Below are 18,037 nucleotides of genomic sequence, written 5' to 3'. Positions count from 1 at the left end.
ATAAAATTAGTATGCTTCTCATCTTTTAGCTCATGCTTGAGGAGAGTGAATCTCATTTCCCCATTTTCGATATGGGACTCCAACTCCACTATGGTTTCCCTATATTTACTCAAGGTATCCATAGAGTGTTCGAGATTAGCACGAGCTTCTTTATTACCATGAAGAGAAGCATATACCATTGCCATATTATGCACCAATATATTATATTCTTCATCATTAACATCATCATCACTCTCATCATTAGAGGAAGTGTTAGGAGTCAAAGTAGGAGACACCTTTGATCCATTTGCCATAAGGCACATGTGCATACCGGAGGATGAAGATGAAGAAATTCTTGAATCCTTATTTGAAAACATGTCTTGATCCATAGAGTGTTCGGTTTCCTCTACATTGTTAGTCAAACAACTAGAGGAGATAGAAGCATTTTGATTATGGGAGCAAGACAAGGCAAGCATATCATCATGGGATTTATGTGAGCAATTTACACATGATATGCGAGGACTATCAACACAAGCATGTAGATTATTTTCAATGCTAGATGTGTTTAAGTCCAGAGAGGAAGCATTGCAATGGGATAGAGATGAAGAATCATCACTATTGAGCACAATATCAACATTGCAATTTTCCTCACCACTCACCATATCATTACCTCGTGTCTTGCTACACGTTGGTGAAGTGGAAGAGGATGAGAACTCATCACGGCCGGAGGTGGAAGCAACTTGGAGCTCTTCATGATGTGAAGGGGAAGAGAGCTCCTCGGAGTCACCACCAACCAAATGAGAAGTGGATCCACCAAACATTTCCTTAAGCTTGATCCACATCTCATGAGACGATTTTCGCTTTATATATATCAAGAACCTATGAAAATTTGGTCTCAAAGAGAATACAAGCTCATTAGATACTTGAGCTTCAAGATGTAAGTTTTTCTCATCCTCTAAAGATAGATTTTGAGGATCCATCGGAGGAGAAAAACCTACATCTAGAAATTGCTCTATATGTGGACACAAGGTCCGAAGATTACAAAGCAAGCAATTTCGCCACAAAGATAATTTGTGCCATTAAAGACAATTGTGTCATTGTGCACTATACTAGCCGACATCTTTACTCTCAAGGCGGTGAAGCCTAAAACAAGGAGAGACCTTGCTCGATACCAATTGAAAGATCGAGATGTCGCCTAGAGGGGGGTGAATAGGCAATTACAAACTCTTGCGGATTTGTCTTGTATGAATGCGGAATTAAACTATCGTTTAGTTTACAAGCACAAACCCTAAATATGCTAAGCTCAACTAAGTGTAACAATAGCAACTAGAGCTAAGCAAGATAGGCACAAGATATATGTAGCACAAGTGATAGCAAGATATATGTACTTCAAGCACGATGGCTATCACAAGGAAAGAGAGCTCGGGTATAGAAATAACCGAGGCACGCGGAGACGAGGATGTATTCCCGTGTTCCCTTGCTTTGCAACAAGGTACGTCACGTTTGGAGGAGTGGAGGTCCCACGAAGGATTCCCAGCGCCACGAAGGCTCACCCTATTCTCCGAACCACACCCACGAAGGATAATGGCCCTTTCCTTATGGTTAGCTTTTCCTCCGCTCCGGAGATGGCAAGCTCCACAACCACTTCACAAGCTCCACGAAGGAGAAGCCCGGGCCTCTTCACAATCTTCTTGAAGAGATCACCGGAGCACCAACCGCCAAGCCAACTAGGAGGTCTCCCTCCAAGAGTAACAAGCTCACGGTCTCTCACTCGAACTAATCGTGGTGGAGAGCTCAACACTATGCAATGATGCAAAGCAAGAACACCGGAGGTGTTCAAGTCCTTCACACTCAAATCCCACCAAAGCAACGAATGCTAGGATGAGATTGGAGAGGAAGAACAAGGGGGAAAGTCAACCAAAGACTCCAAGATCTAGATCCCAAGAGATTCCCTCACTTAGAGAAGAAATGGTTTGGTGGAAGAGTAGATCTAGATCTCCTCTCTCAAATCCTCAAATATGAGCAAGAATGGTTGGAGGAATCAAGGGAGAGAGCAACTTCTTCAAATGCAACAATGGAGGTGAGAGAAAGGGGAAGAAGTAACTTGCTCAAGGTGGAAGAAGGGCTATTTATAGTCTAGGGAGAAAAATAACCGTTGGAGAAAAAGAATCATTAAAAACGCAGAAAAAACGGCCCGAAAATCGCCCGGCCGGTGCCGCAGCGGCCGGCCGAGCCGAAGCAGGCCGGCCGGTCGGCCGGCGCCCGGTCGGACCGGCCCACCAGCCGGGCGGGCAATTTTGCGCGCAGTGCGGCGAGCGAGCAAAGGGGCACGCGGGGGAGCGGCCCAGCTGGGCAACGCTGCGCTCGGCCGAGCAGGCCGCGTGTGCGCCGGCGGCCCGGCAAGCGCGCGGCGGCGGTGAGAGCAGGGCGTGGGCCGCGCGGGGCGAGCAGGGAGGCGCAGGCCGCATGGGCCATCGGACGGGGAGGCGGCCCGGTTAAGATTCCGGTCGGACCGGATGGTTGGCTGGGCTGCCTGGCGCTTGGGCCGGTTGCCGCCCGGTCCACCGGGTGGGCCGGCGTCCGGCCCGGTAGCCGGGCGCCCAACCGGCAACCTCCCCCTTTTTCCTTTTTCTTTTCTTTTTCTTCTTTTACTCTTTCTTTAATAACTTTTGCTCCCGAACCCCGATTCGAATGAAACCAGTTTTGTTTGGAAGATAACAACAAATGCTATCCTATGAAAAGTGAAAACACAAGAATCTACAGGAGGGGATTTTATCATGAATATAAAAGGTAGAACCTTATATCATGAATAACCGGTAAAATCACCCAACCTCGAAAACGCAATAGAAGATGCATGCGGATTCCGTTTTCGATGAACTTGGGCTTGTTGTAAAGCTAGCAACAAGCTCAAGAACCTCACACAGAGAAACACCAAGAAGCAATACGGATATGCAAATTATGCAAAGGATTGAGCTCCCTAAGACGATGTGATCAAGTTACCCAACCGAAAGCCCCTCTTAATAGTGCGGCTATGTATCCTATAATCCGGTCTCCCAACATCCACCTTGAGACCGGTAAAAGGAAAACCTAGCAAGGTCATACCTTTGCCTTGCGCATCCCGCTTGATCTTGATGGTAACTCTTCAAGCTTCACTCAAGCCGAATGCCTCTCTTGACCAATGTTGCTTCGTGAAGACTCACAAATGCTCCCCCATACAATATGATGGGAAAGCTTCATTGATGCACATCTTCACAAATCCATTATCATCAAATGGACGGCAAGCTTCAAGTATGTGATTCACTTGAGACGCTCATCTTGAACTTGTCCAACTCAATCCTTGTATCTTCTCATACTCACATAAGATAGAGTATGGCTAATATTGAGTTCCACATAAGAACTCCATCTTCATTTCTTCTTCTTGATCATATCACATATGTATCTTCATACCAATGATCTTGATGCCAATACACAAGGTATACCTTTATCTTCATGGCATCCATACTTGAATCCAACACATGGAGTACAAGTAGTACCTATGAAATATTCCTTCATATAAACTCAATGAAAACATTAGTCCATAGGGGTTGTCATTAATTACCAAAACCACACATAGGGGCAATGTACCCTTACAGTGATTAACTGTGGTATAACTTTGATGCTTTTATCTTTGATAATCTCTACTTCCAGTCTTTCCATGAACTTCAAAGGTGCCCGGGCATTTATGTTTTGCTGTACAAATACGGGCAAGTGAGATACCACTTTATCATATCCTTTTATGAACATTGCAATCCTGCTGATAGACATGATTCATGATGCTTATTATTAATTTGTTGGTACCTTTTCCATGATTGGCATAGCTATTAGATGACTTTATTTGCATGTATCTTATTATGAATTGCCTAAGTACTTGTCCATATCATGAGAATATTTACATCATATGAACAAATGTGTTCGTGAAAGTTCTTTTATCGCACTCAGTTGTTAAGCGAATTGCTTGAGGACAAGCAATAAGCTAAGCTTGGGGGGAGTTGATACGTCCAAAACGTATCTACTTTCCCGAACACTTTTGCTATTGTTTTGCCTCTAATTTGTGTCTTTTGGATACAACTAACACGGATTAACGCTGTTTTCAGCAGAAATGCTACAGTGTCTCGTTTTTGTGCGAAACTCAACTTTCGGGAAAATCCCGGGATTAATTCCTATGGGCCTATTTTCACAGAAGAATAACGGAGCCAGGAGACCAGAAGGAGGGGGGCCACGAGGCAGCCACCCCACCAGGCGGCGCGGCAGGCCCCTGGGCCACGCCGGCCTATGGTGGCGGCGCCTCGGGCAGTCCCAGGTGCCCCCCTTTCGACTACTTAAGTGTTTCGACCTAAAAACGCACGGGGGTGAGACGATATTGCCAGAAGACATCCAGAACACCGCCGCCATCGCGAAACTCCGTCTCGGGACCAGAAACTCCGTTCTGGCACTCCGCCGGGACGGGGAATTGGAGGAGATCGTCGCCATCATCACCACCGACGCCTCTCCATCGACCAGCCATGTTTCCCCCATCCATGTGTGAGTAATTCCCCGTCTGTAGGCTGAAGGGGATGGTAGGGATTGGATGAGATTGATCATGTAATAGTCATAAGATTGTTAGGACATAGTGTCTAGTATCCGTTGTTGGTACTTCTATGATATTGTTGCAACTTGTTATGCTTAATGCTTGTCACTAGGGCCCGAGTGCCATGATCTCAGATCTGAACATGTTATCAATTCATGATGATATTCATTGCTTTATGATCTTACCTACAAGTTGTATACACATATTGTTGTCCGGAACCCGAGGCCCCAAAGTGACAGAAATTGGGACAACCGGAGGGGAAGGCGGTGATATGAGGATCACATGTGTTCACGGAGCGTTAATGCTTTGCTCCGGTGCTCTATTAAAAGGAGTACCTTAATTTCCGAGTAGATTCCCTAGAGGCCCGGCTGCCACCGGCTGGTAGGACAAAAGATGTTGTGCAAGTTTCTCATTGCGAGCACGTACGACTATATATGGAACATATGCCTATAATTGTTTAGTACTTGGATACTGTTTTATTACTATCTGCGAATGCCCTACCTTGATTGTTACATGAGTTCTCTTATCCATGCAGCGCCCGTTCATCCATCCCTGTGCCTACAGTATTTTAATCCTGATGTTTACTATAATCACTACTGTTGTCTTTGTTACACTGCTGCGATATTTCACTACTCTGCTTGCTATAAAGCTGTTACTCTCGATAAACTCTTGCGAGCAAGTCTGTTTCAGTGCGGCTGAATTGACAACTCCGCTGTTAAGGCTTACAAATATTCTTTGGCTCCCCTTGTGTCGAATCAATAAATTGGGTTTTACTTCCCTCGAAGACTGTTGCTATCCCCTATACTTGTGGGTCATCAGGAGTCATATGAAAAGAAGCTCCAGTATCAAGAAGCCATGGGGATGTACCTAGAGAAGGAGGAGGTGGTCGCTCAATGCCAGAAAACTCCATCGCAGAACCAGCAGAACCCGTCGGTGAAGAATCCCAAGCATCAAGCAGGCATCGAAGCTGCGCTATCTCATGCGCAGAAAGGGGCACGACTGGAGAGGTCGAAGTACAATCAGGTGCCGACGAAGAGCTGTCACCCACACATGCAGAGACCGCCAAGGGTGACGACGGAGAGCAACGTGCCAATGAAGACAGAGTCGGCGAAAGACGGTCACAACCGCCTGAAGAAGCCACAAGAGTCGATGTCGAGCGGCGAGCCGACATAGACAGGGTCGGCGAAGCGCGGCCATGACCACGGGAAGAGGCCGCGAAAGGCGGTGTAGAGCGGCAGGCTGACGGGGACGAAGTCGGCGAAGGGCGACCATTGCCACGTGAAGAGGCCGCGAAAGTCGGTGTAGAGCGGCAAACCGATGGAGACGGTTGAATGTACTAGGACGTCGCCTAGAGGGGGGGTGAATAGGCGGTGTATAAAAACTTCTACTTGAGAGCTAAACTAGGCGGAATAAAACTACACATGTGTTTACTAGTTTAGCTCAAGGCCTATCAACTAGGGGTTTGCCTAAGTGCTCCAACAACCTATGCTAGCATGATGAGCAACAAGGTGATAACAAGATAGGCATAGCATCAAGCATGATAAATATCACAATGTAAAGCGCATAGGTAAAGGAGCTCGGGTTGAGAAGTAACGGTGCACGAGGAGACGACGATGTATCCCGAAGTTCACACCACAAAAGGTGCTACGTCTCCGTTGGAGCGGTGTTGAGGCACGAGGCACTCCAAGGAGCCAACTAGGGCCACCGTATTCTCCTCGAGCCTTTCCACCAAAGGAAAGCCTCGATCCACTAAGGGACACTTGAGGGTGGTCACCGAACCCGTACAAGCTTGGTCAAACGCCAAGTATCAAGCTTGAGGCAACTCCACAACAAGGAGGCTCTCAAGTAGGCCACAAGAGGCTAGCATAACACCAAGTCACCAAGATGCTAAAGTGCCACAAGAGGCTAACATACTCCACAAAGGCCACAGTGCCACAAAGACCACCACACCACTAAGACGATGGGATCACTAAGGCTACAAGGCCACAAAGGAGACACGGTGCCACAAGAGGCAAGATGGCCACTAAAGGCACGATGGCCACTAAGGCACGCACACCACTAAGAACGAACACACACTCTACGAGATCGAAACCCCGGAGAGAACACAAACCGATGCACCTAATGCAATGGCTAAGAACACCACTAAGATGCCCAAGTTCTTCTCTCCCAAATTCCAACAAAGCTACACAAGCTATTGGGGGAATAAGGGAGGAAGAACAAAGAGTGGAGAAACACCAAGAAACTCCAAGATCTAGATCTAGCAAGATCCCCTCACTTCGAGAGGGATTCAATTGGTGAAGCTCTAGATCTAGATCTCCTCTATCCTTTCACCCAAAAATATGCAAGAAATAGTGGGGGGATCAAGAGGAAGAAGCAAGAACCCAAGGTCAACAATGGAGGAGAGAGAATGGAGGGGAAGGGTTGGTTTGGCCGGAGGTAGAATAGAGGTATAAATAGGGGGCCCAAAATATAGTTGTTGGGGCTGAGAAAACGGTCATATTCGTGCCGAGCGGTACTACCGCTTTGGTAAGCGGTACTACCGCTCTGGATTCGAAATCCCCAGATCTGGTCCACGTGCGACGCAGAGCGGTACTACCGCTAGAGGTACCGCTCGAGGTACCGCAATGGGGCCCAAACCTTACTGGATCCAAAGCGGTACCGGAGCGGTACCAGAGCGGTACTGCCGTAACTAGTTACGGTACTTGGGTGGTACCGTGGGCGGTACTACCGCTCGTGAGCGGTACTACCGCTCCAGGTACCGCAGAGGTACCGCAACTCGTACTGTGGGACAAATCCAGCCGTAACACTAGTTACGGTACTTAAGCGGTACCATAGGCGGTACTACCGCTCACAAGCGGTACTACCGCTCAAGGTACCGCAAAGGTACCGTAACTTGTTCTGTGGGACTTTTTCAGTGCAATGTAAAATCCATAACTTGATCTAGGAAACTCGGAATGACATGAAACCAATTTTGCCGGAAAGATGATTTTCCATGGTCATAGAGGTGTAACCTCTCAATATGGTATATCGGGAAAATCATCACCCTCGCACATGCAACATGCGATGCATCCGGAATCCGTTTCCAATGAGCTAGAGCTTGTCATGGAGATGAACACAAGCTCTAACTCATCTCATGGATAAGAACCAAGAACAACCAAGAAACACGATGCAATGCATGCAAGGTTTGAGCTCTCTCCGATGATGCGATCCACTATCCTATCGAGCACAAACCTAAACCTTGCGCGTTCTTCTCGAGTCGGCAAGCTCCGTCTTCATCCTCTTCATCATTGTACATGCCACCGTCTTCTTCGATCTTGTATGCACGCCACCGTCTTCATCCATCTTCATCTTCAACAAGGTCCTCGTCTCTCTTCGACACGTCTTCGTCATTGTACTCCATCTTCTCCATCTTGAAACCTTGAGTCCAACATATAGCTATGGACTTGACCTAAGATATATTCTCAATGCAACCGTTAGTCCATAGGGATTGTCATCAATTACCAAAACCACACATGGGGTAATGGACATGTTCTTTCAACGGTGTCGATGGACAAGCACCAAGGACCGAAGAAAGGCCCGAGTGCAAGACGGGAGCAGCGGAAGAATCAGCGGCAATACACGAGAGAGCGGACATTTGTTTTACAGATCAGGTCAACTCACGTGGAGAGACCAACGTGAATCCAGATCAGAAGTCCTCGATCGGGGAAACCAGGAGCGGTCAGGGAGCACGCACGTTCCCCACGGACCACCAGGAGGCAGCAGCGAGATCGGAACGGGGCGTGGACCTACGGTGCAGGTTGGGGCGTCTCCAGCCAGATGAGAAGAGCAGAACGGTCGCGACCTGGGTAGGAGAAGAGCAGCACGAACGGCCGCGACCTGGCAGCGGCGGACAGTCACGACGGCCCGAGAGGAAGCAGACGGGAGGCAGCCGGCGGCGGGCGGGACAGCAGCAGTGCACGGGCGACGGCGGCCGGGAACGGGCAGCGGACGACGGGAAAAGGATGGCGACGGCCAAATCTGGTGGAGGCGGCCGGAATTGGACGGCAGCAGCCGGCCGGCAGCTATGGACGGAAGAAATTGGGATCGGGATCGGACGAGTTGCGCGTCCAAGATGGAAAAAAAATCTAGCTCTGATACCATGTTATGAATAGGCAACTTGTATTAATCCGGAGTAAAGAGCATGATATATAGTACAGGTACAGGTGCAATTATGCTGGAAGCCCCCTAACATATGGGGAAACTACAATATACAATATATACATCTAACACAAGAAAGGAACATGATGTACTAGTGAGAGATGCAGCAAAAATGACACTTAAGGTTATCAAATAGAATTTCATGAGTGTGCAAAGCTCCTTTCACTGGGCACAAATTACATGCTTGTATGCTGGTTAAACATGGCAGTTGGTGCTTAAAAAGTTGGAGAATGGATCAAACTTTCTTCAGAAATCAAGACTATCCTGAAACAAACATATGTCTTCGCCAAAAATATTCTAACTCCATAAAAAAACAGGCCTAAGAAGTTTGATCTTTTGTTTGTAAGGAGTACCATAATTTCTTATGAGGATCATGAATTTGTGAACCTTTTTAATCTAAGAAGAGTGGCGAAGGTCAGTAACATGAGTTATCTTGAGAATCTTCTCAAACATGATTTATGTTGAGCATCTTCTCAAATCCTATGTCAAGGTCACTAACAGGCACAACTGCAGGGTGGCCAAGCTCCATGACATACTACCTTAAATACTCCAGCAAAGGTAATCCAGCTTTGCCAAACATATAAGGTCTTTACCATAAATATGATTAAACTAATGATCCATTTTTGTCTCTTTTGGGAACTGTAATAACAAGTCAACAACAGAACATACTAGAACTGCATCTTCAATTCATCCACCCAGCGAAAGCATTCCAAAATCTGAATCACCATGACTATATTTCAATTTATATCAATCAAACCATAACATGGCAGGGAAAACACTTGATCAGGCCATGTAAAGGCAGCATTAAAAAATCTTTCTGACTGACTTGTGAAGGCAGGCACTAACCAAGGCTAGTACTTATCAAATCATTTCAGAGATTGAACGCTACACGGATCAGACTGTAGTTATTATAACAGGAGCAGCATATGGTCAGAAATACACGGATGAGACTGTAGTTAACACCTTGTGATTACAGAGCTGCTGATGCCCTTGAAGAGTTCGAACAGAGCTTTCCACCTAGCTGACACTCACTGCAAGAAAAAGAAAAGATACACATGCGCTGAGTGGTGGAAGTAAACACATGCTCTAGAAAGAAATACATGGAGTAAAATAGTTGGAAATGGAGTGCTTGCATATAGTCTGGGAGGCGAACTGGATGGAGTTCTGGTAGCCCGGGTACTGGCGCCTCGTTGTGGATTGGAAGCATGCCATCCGGGTTTGATTTCACTATGTAGCCGCACCCCATCCGGAAGAACCCTCGGAAAGCGGTCTGAATCTTGACAGCGGAGGCTGCGCCGCTGGGCTTTGCAAAGGCGCCAGAGAACGCCGTCGTGGTCGGGTCCTGGCTGGTGAGCTGCACGACCTCCACGGCGGCATTTGGCCCGGCCATGGCCGCATCCGCGGTCGCAGCTGCGGCCACGATAGCGTGCTTGTTCTTTCCCCGCTCGGTCTCCTTGTACAGGGACTTGAGCCAATATCGCCTGGGCCGCCTGCGCGGCCGCCGCGTTGCCACCAGACGCCGCCGACGGCTCCGCTTCGGAAGACTAGTCCCTCAACGCCGGCCACCTCTGTTCTCTCCCTTGCTCCTTCTCTTTCTTCCAGCCGCCGCCTAATAAGTTGCGCAACCACCGCGCCGCGCCGGCTTGCCCACTGCCGGAACCGCTCGTCCTGATTTGGGGATTTCCTGTTCTAAATTCTAATAATACACACGAGAGGCCTTTTGCGAATTGAAATAAACTGATGGGGTTTCCTGCTAAATGTTCAAAACTGGGCTGTGTCTTTTTCTAGGGTGGCAACGCCAAGTGTCGGCTTCAGAACGACTTTGTATGAAAATACACCTAAAGTGTAAGTTGGTGTACCACAGGAACACAGTTTGTAAGTTTTTGTATGAAAATGCACGCGAGGGACAAGTTCTTGTATGAGTGGTGCAATTACCTCCAAATATTATACGCGCGGAACGCGAGATCTTTTGGTGGCAGGCCCTCCCATCTTTCACGTGCTATGGGGTCCAACAACTGTCATGCTTGAGTGTTTGCTGGTAGAAAGCACATGAGAACACGGGCGAACAAAAAGTAGATTCCATGCCGTCAGGCCACCGTGAGTCAATGAATTGCGATGCGAAAATCTTAAAGCCAATCGAACGTCACAGAGACTATGCTCACGTACCCATCTGATCACTAAATCCACTCTCAGTATTCATATATGTGCATTTAAAAATGTATATATGTGCATTTAAAAATGTATATGTTATGCACTCAGTTAGTTAATGTCTTTTTCTCCATCAGTTTCAGGATATATTTCGAGCTGACAAGATCGGACATCCCAGATCATCTCCGTGCTTTGTAGGAGTGCCATATGCTGAAGTTTTATGTGATAACAACACAGGAGCTGCAAGCTTGCTTGCTTCTGAATCACACATATAGGTGGGGTATTAGCCTAATAGTTCTGTAACAACATTCTATCTATATAAGTGTCAGTACCGTGTAATCTGTTAGTGCCAGCCAACTCTCGAGATTTCCTAAACCCTCCTATTGTGAGCATGATATGGACGTCGGGTTTGTCTGATTGCTTCTGCTGGCTAGGCTAGCCCAGCAAGCTCCCAGATCCCCTTCAGTTGCCGAGGGACATGTAAATTATAAGATATATATTTCTTTGGTTCTCCACAATGAACATGCAGCTTATTCCTACTATTGTATGTATCACAACTAATTAACAGGCACGGTCTGCCGTTGTGCCAAACCACCGCAAATGTTAGCCCAAGTGTAGAAGTGATCAAATACCTAGGTATCAAGATATCTATTTTATCGATGCAAGCCACCGCAAACGATATGTCAAATGATATCTGCCTACCTACCACTATAGCAGGTATGGAAACTGCTGATGTTGTAATATTGTCTATGAACACCTTCCATATTGAATACTTATCTAATGCAATTCTATGAGCTATGTAATGAAGTCTTCTTAATACCGGTACTGTTTTGCCATTGCTTAACAACACTGCCACATATGCTTTATAACCATGGAGTTCATTATTTGGCATCGGAATTGGCTGCGCTGGACTCACCCACGAATTGGCCAAAAAGTACACTTCAACTAGGAGTGAGCTAGGGGCCAGCCAAAACTTTGGTGCTCAACCAAACAGAAAATTACATCAACTAGATTTCATGGGCGTGCCAATTTTATTTGTGAAGGCCAGCTTGGACTCAAACCCAAACAGACCCATAGTTTGCAAGTTATTAAGAAACTCTTTGTGCCTTCTAAGTGTTAAGAGGATGTGCTCTCTTATCTGACAACGTACATATCATACCAACAACATATCACTCCTCCACCCACTTCTCGCCTGACAGCGTCGGCTGGATCAAGCTCAAGAAGAGCATCATCAGCAAGTCTGTGCCGCCAACACATCACTCCCTAACAAGATTCTCGCCCAGAAGGACAAGCCTGCTATATATGCTGCTAGGACTGCCGACATCGCATCTTCCTCGGCATTGGAGTGGGAGCCAAAGAAAACCTATTAGCTTTATAAAGTGACACCGAGATTGTAGACATATCATCCGACGGAGACGACTCGAGTGGCTAAAATAGAGTTCGTACATTAGAGTTAGAACATTTTGTAATGTGTATTGTCAAAATTAGCAAGTTTACGGTTGTAGTTTGTGTGTTCACTGTCTTTCTCTATGCCCTCTCTATCAGTATATCATATTTATTTGATCCTGAAGATTAACTTTTTATGCATATAATTTTACTATATAATATATCAGATTTAATTACCAATTATCTTAAATTGCACTATTTAAATAAGAAAAATATTTACCAATTTAAGTGTGGCCTTAAAATTATTACTTCCAACGTATTAGAAAGTCGTGCGGCGTGCCGCCGCGCCATTCCATGCTAGTACTATGCACTGTGAGGCAAACTGACCCACAACAATTTATTTCAACCCAACAAACTACATTTGTACAAAAAAACAAAAAGAGAAAAGAAATCTACGTACAGAGAGCAAACGAAGCCAAGCTAAGGTAACGAATCTAGCCACTTCATGAAACTATCCAGGTTCTTCGCCTTTACTGGGCTCACCTAGACGGGTTCCAGGAGGTTGTCTCCCAATCATGGCAGGCCCCCTGTGTGCGACTGATGCGGTGGGCCGCCTTGAGGAGAAGCTCACCCGGGTGGCAAAAGCCCTTCGTCTCTGGCACAAGCACTTCAATGGCGACACCAAGCTCCAGCTGCTTATGGCGCAGGACACGGTTATGCTCCTGGATGCTGCGCAAGAGTCCAGGCAACTCCAACCTGATGAGCTTGAGTTGCGGAAGGCGCTCAAGTCGCGCATCCTTGGCCTCGTGGTCATCGAGCGGATTCGACTGCGACAACGGGCTAGAGTGAATTGGCTAAAGGTTGGCGATGCCAACTCACGGTTCTTCCATCTCAAAGCCAATGCTAGGCGTCGGAAGAACTTCATCCCCTCGCTCTCCGGCAGCCATGGGATGGCAACGGAGCATGCCCACAAGGCGGAGGTCATCAAGGACTTCTTTGGAGCTCTCCTGGGGACGCCAGCTGCCTCAGAGTCCGTCTTTGATTGGGATGCACTTGGGCTGCCCTCGGTTGACCTCTCTGAACTTGACGCCCCCTTCTCAGCCGATGAGATCCTTGCTGCCATCGCCGATCTGCCTGCTGATCGGGCACCTGGTCCAGACGGGTTTAGTGGCGCCTTCTTCAAGGCAGTGGCGCCCATTATCATCCAGGATCTTGTCCTTGCTTTCCGGCAAATCTTTATGCTGAACCGGACGAGTCTTCACAGACTCAACGAGGCGCACATTGTGCTCATTCCCAAATGCGACGGTGCTGCTACCATTGGCGACTTCCGACCTATTAGCCCTCTCCATAGCTTCGCCAAGCTGTTCATGAAGGTCCTAGCCACGAGGCTTGCCCGGCGCATCGACACTCTCATCTCGCCGGTGCAGAGTGCTTTCATCCGCGGGTGCTCCATTCAAGACAACTTTCTGCTTGTCCAAGGGCTTGTGCGTCGGTTCCATCGGACTAAGTGTCCGGCCCTGATGGTCAAGCTTGACATCGCCAAGGCTTTTGACAGTGTCTCCTGGACTTACCTGCTGGACATGCTGCGGGCTAGGGGTTTCAGTCAGCGCTGGTGCGACTGGATCGCCCTGCTGCTCTCCACCGCCTCCTCCCGTGTCATCCTCAACGGCAATGTGGGTGATCGCATCCGCCACCGCCGCGGTCTACGACAGGGCGACCCTCTGTCCCCCTTCCTCTTCATCCTAGCAATGGAGCCACTGCACCGCATTCTCTCCCTTGCGGCGGATGAGGGAGTTCTGTCAAGGCTGCGGGGTCGTGCCAACGACCTAAGGACCTCCCTCTATGCGGACGACGCTGTCTTCTTCATCAACCCGGTTAAGGCGGAGCTTCAGGCGGTCCGTGACATCCTTACGCGTTTTGGCGAGGTCACCGGCCTGCATGTCAACTTCGCCAAGACTGCAGTGATCCCCCTACGCTGTGAGGGCCTCGACGTTGCTGACATCATCGCGCCGCTTCGGGCGAGGATCGCCGCCCTCCCCTGCAAGTTTCTGGGGCTGCCCCTCAGCCTCCGCAAGCTCTGCAAGGTTGACTTTCAGCCGCTGCTTGACCGCATTGCTAGCCGCCTAGCATGTTGGAAAGCCAAGTTGCTCTCGGCTGCTGGACGACTTGTGCTCCTCAACGCCGTCCTCTCCGTGCTCTCCATCTACTGGATCTCTATCCACTCACTTCCGGCGTGGGTGCGCAAGGAGATCGACCGCCTTCGCCGGGCTTGGCTGTGGAGGGGTGACGACACTTGCCACGGTGGTCACTGCAAGGTGGCTTGGAGCCGTATCTGTCGCCCTCGCGATCTTGGCGGCCTCGGAATTCTTGACCTCGACCGCTTTGGGTCTGCCCTTCGCCTGAAGTGGCTCTGGCGCGAACGGGTGGCTCCGGGCACACCTTGGGTTGGCTTACCTGTGCCGTGCTCATCGGCAGAGATAGAACTCTTCGCCGCGGCCACGACTGTCACTCTCGGTGACGGCTTAGCGGCTCGCTTCTGGTTTGATAGCTGGATGGATGGTCAGGCCCCCTTCACCCTCATGCCTTAGCTGTTCGCTGTCTCGCGCCGCAAGCAACGCACCGTGCATGAAGCTCTCTTGGACCGCAGATGGGTGCAGGATCTACGTGGCAGGGTCTCCTCGGAACTGCTGCCGGACTTCGTCCGTCTGTGGCTGGCGGCCGAGCGTGTCCACCTCACCCCGGGTGTACCTGACGCCTTCACTTGGCTGCTGACTGAGTCTGGTTCCTACTCCGCGGCCTCGGCTTACAGGCTTCAATTCATGGGCTCCACGGACTCCCCACTCGTCACCTCCATCTGGGAGGCCTGGGCGCCGGCCAAGCACAGGCTGCTAGCCTGGCTGATCGTGCAAAACCGCGTCCTCACGGCGGACCGGCTCATGGCCAGGCAATGGCCCAATTCGTACTTCTGCCCCTTGTGCCGGCGGAACCTGGAGACGGCCGAGCACCTCCTCATTGAGTGCCCATGGTCGCGCAGCCTTTGGAGTGAAGTGGCTTCACGCTTCGGCCTTTCCTCCCTCCGGCCCGAGAGCTGGCGATCGCTGGGATCCCTGCCGGCGTGGCTCGCCTCCCTCGCGGCGGCCGTGCACGTGAAGACATGCAAGTCCATCGCGCTCATGGTCATTTGGGCTATCTGGCGGGAGCGAAAGGACCGTATCTTCCGCGCTCACGAGCGTACACTGGTGGTACTTCTTCGCGACATTATAGACGAGAGCTCGTGCTGGGCGATGGCCGGTTGTCGGCACCTTAGAGCGCGAGAGTAGTCGCCTTTCGCCTTGCTGCCTCGGCAGCTTTTCTTTGTACTTTTGCTTTTCTGGTTTTTGAGTTCCTTGTAACTCTTTCCTCTATCAATGAAATCGCAGGCGCTTCTTCAAAAAAAAAGTCTATGCCTAAGAAAAGACAAATCATGCATAAAACCACTCTTCCATCTTGAAAACGTGGGTCTTTCAAGCCTAAAAATCTTTTCCATGCTTATGTTGAAAGGAATTAGTTTTGTGTTTGTGCTTACACTGCAAACATGTGTATGATCATCCAATTAGGTCAACATGTAGCATGTCAACCCCTTACTGGAGGCAAGACTGCAGAAGGCGAAATATCAGGAACGAGGATCCTGGGCCTTCGCGAGTTGGCAAGCCAATTGCCGCCTGATTAGGGAAGTGGCGCGGACGGCGGAAATATTTCGAAGAGAGATTTCCATGATTCCATTCCACACAACAAAAAGCTAGACGATCCTTCTCACAAAAGGACGCAAAGGGGACAGTTCTAGCTGCATAGACAGGCGAAGAACACGATTTTTTGCTTCAACCATAAACCCCGAAATTCCTAACTTTATCAATCATGCTGCATACCATCAAAACATGAACTAGCATTGGAAATTTGGAAGGCAACGATGTTTTCTTTTATGAATAAATAGTTAAGATAAGCTATTGATATGAAAAATTGACGCCAACAATAACAACAAAAGGGGCGCGGCAAAGGGCACCATGTCCTTAGTGCTTCAGAAGTTGGAACGGGAATGGGAAAAAGCTCAGGATTTCAGGTGTCGCTATTCAATGATTACGTGGCATTGCTGTATGCAGAAACAAAGTACTATATTTTACTAGTCAAGGCGCAACACAAGTTCTATGAAACCAATATCATATTTGCAGGTTTTCAAACGTCAAACAATTTGAATAATTATCGAACTTGCCTAAATGTGTGTACTTGAATTCTTGCTTGTATCCGGCTTTCATGAATCCTAAAGAAAGGAAACAGCTTTTGAACTCCATAAACCATAATCCTTGAAGCCAAATATGCGTACTAAAGATAACTTATATTTTAAACGCAGGACATCAAACGAAAATTGGCACACAGTAATAGAGAGCAAGACTCCGTTTTATGATTTTTTTTTAAAGAATGCATTGCTGTAAACCTTTACCAGCTGATAGCTACAATTAGTTTGACATCTACTTCGAAAAAGAAAGCACAATCATAACAGGCGCTACCCTACAAACGTAGTCGGTACAATTCAGAACCAAAGAACCATGATCATGAATCGCAATGCTAACTTCTCAGTCTGCCTTTAAAATGGTTCTGGGAAGATAAAGTTGTGCACAATCTGACATATTATCAGTACTCTAATCTATCACAGCAAAAGCAAAAAAAAAAAAATGTCAGGACCAACAGAAGATAGTACTCCGTATAAGGTTTGCAGCCCACATAACTCGTCTGAATTGTTTACAACAGCGTCATTTTCTCTGAGTTAGCAAGAACACTTGGAAGGAACAATTCTTTACATGCACATGAGGTGGCAGAAAGTATTCACTTCCATTGACTTGCATGTAGCTTGGAGTTCTGAGAAAAACAAGCTGCTGTTCTGAGAAAACAAGCTACTGTTCTGAGAAAACAAACATCTGCAGATCGTCACTTGGAGTTCCTATCCTGATCAGCAATATCTAGTTCAGAAGGAGCTGTCAATCAGAACCAAAAAAAAGTATCAGTATCTGTCAGGATCCTAATTGGATCTGACAAGTTAGGATCAGGATGAACAGTAGATTGAGGGGAATTAGAGATAAACAGGGGTAAGTTGCAGGATAAATTCTAAGATAGAATTGCAGGAAAATAAGAAGAGGAGATAAATTTATGGTTTTGATTTTAATAAGCTGACTTGGTGCACGAACTGAACTTGATGTGGCAATATCCGATTTCCAGTGTACACAGATGTTTCGAGTGCAGAATGGCAGCCATTCACAATCACTGAAACCTGTAGAACCTGAACCAGCATATCTGAAACTTCTAACAGACAGGTGTTGTCTGAAGTTGATATATCTTGATACATAAGTAGCAGCATTAACTGAGAATCCTAATTCTGAAGAACAAACAGTAGTACCCTGAGGCATTTCAAATTTTCCATGGAGGATGGAACTCTGACTTGAGAATCTTTCACTGTCTTGCTGTTTTTCTGCGTATGACTGCTGCTCAGGAGTGCTAGGAGCGCATGAACAAAATCATTTAAGCAGCCATTTGGCTTGTCATCATCGACAGCGAACAGTGACTCAGGAACAACTCGCTATCTAGGAGCGCATAGTAGCTACGTTCAAATACAAATACTACCCTTAAAAATACAAAACCATGTAACCCCATATTATGTATCCTATTCCCTGACAGTATCATTTTGAGAAATAG

This window comes from Lolium rigidum, chromosome 4 (assembly GCF_022539505.1).
Source record: "Lolium rigidum isolate FL_2022 chromosome 4, APGP_CSIRO_Lrig_0.1, whole genome shotgun sequence".
Classification (NCBI taxonomy): domain Eukaryota; kingdom Viridiplantae; phylum Streptophyta; class Magnoliopsida; order Poales; family Poaceae; genus Lolium; species Lolium rigidum.
The sequence above is the reverse complement of the archived record's forward strand: the minus strand, read 5'-3'. Positions refer to the sequence as shown.